Raw genomic sequence first — 1,145 nt, forward strand, 5'->3', positions numbered from 1 at the left:
GCGGGGGTGGCGGGGGGGGGGGGGGGGGGGGGGAGACCACGTCCTGCATCATTTCAGCTGCAGCAGCTGCTCTTCCTTGGTCTCCTACACACCAGCACAAGAATGCCACAAAGCTTTACACAAAGCGATTGGAAAATACTCCAGCCACACAACACTGCAAGGCCGCTGTGGTGGTGGTGGTGGGGTGCTGAATGAGCAGCTTCCCACTCACCCAAGCCCAGCACCCTCATTGGTCGGGAGCCCCAGGGTCAACTAGTCCAAATGGTGCTGACTGTAGGCGCACAGAGTTAGGTGAGCAGGAAATTTCTATCCGTCCAGCCCCAAACGCGAGCTGTTACAAATGCGGGGAGGGAGGTGTTTGTAACTCCCTTGCCCCGATGATGCACAGAGATTTGGAAGGGGGATCTGAAGCCAGGGGGAAGGGACCCTTTCAAATCACCTTCACATCATCTCACTGTGCAAGTCTCCCTGACCTATTTTCACTCCCCCCCTTTCCTAGAAGACTTTAAGCCACTTGGGGCTCTCCTCCTTGCTTCACAGCTGAACGTCTGTGTATGAGTGCGCACACACACACACACACACACACACCACAATTAGCAAGGGTTGCTTACCTGCAAACCTTCCTGAATTTTCTCCAGGACTGCCTTGTCCACAAAGCAGCCAGAGAAGAGGTGGGGGGGTGAGGAGTACTAAGGAGCCTAGTTCGTTCCTTAAACTGCGAAGGGGTGAGGCAGGCCAGACATCCCCTGGTCCTCCCCTTTTATCAAATAAACACATTTGCCTTCCGACTGCCTTCAACACGACACTCTCCTCGGAAGGACAATGAGAAGGCTTGGCATGTTTTCCGGTGGGATTTCCCCCCCCCAGTACTATCCGACATTTATTCTGCATACCTAGGGAGTCTCAAGGAAGCGGGCACGTTTGCGGGGTGGGCTTCGTTTCGATACCCTAATGGCCGAGAAGGGACCCTTAATCATAGAATCATAGAGTTGGAAGGGACCTCCAGGAACATCTAAGTCCAACCCCCTGCACAACGCTTGCTCTAATAAACTGGGGGTGGGGAAGAGAGAGATTTCTGTTGGAAACATCTGCCCCCCACCCCGGGATTCCATAAGCTCTCCAAAGAAACTGAACAGGGCCATTTC

The 1,145-nt window shown here is 54.0% G+C and overlaps 1 protein-coding gene across 1 annotated transcript in view; it reads right to left on the reverse strand.

The window, feature by feature from the left end:
* USP7 (ubiquitin specific peptidase 7 (herpes virus-associated)) overlaps window positions 1-1,145 on the reverse strand; it is a 50,261-nt gene that overhangs the window by 38,023 nt on the left and 11,093 nt on the right. The gene's annotated exons all lie outside the window — the stretch shown is intronic.

Source organism: Gekko japonicus, unplaced genomic scaffold, assembly GCF_001447785.1.
Source record: "Gekko japonicus isolate JY-2015 unplaced genomic scaffold, Gekko_japonicus_V1.1 scaffold2101, whole genome shotgun sequence".
NCBI classification, from domain to species: Eukaryota; Metazoa; Chordata; class Lepidosauria; order Squamata; family Gekkonidae; genus Gekko; species Gekko japonicus.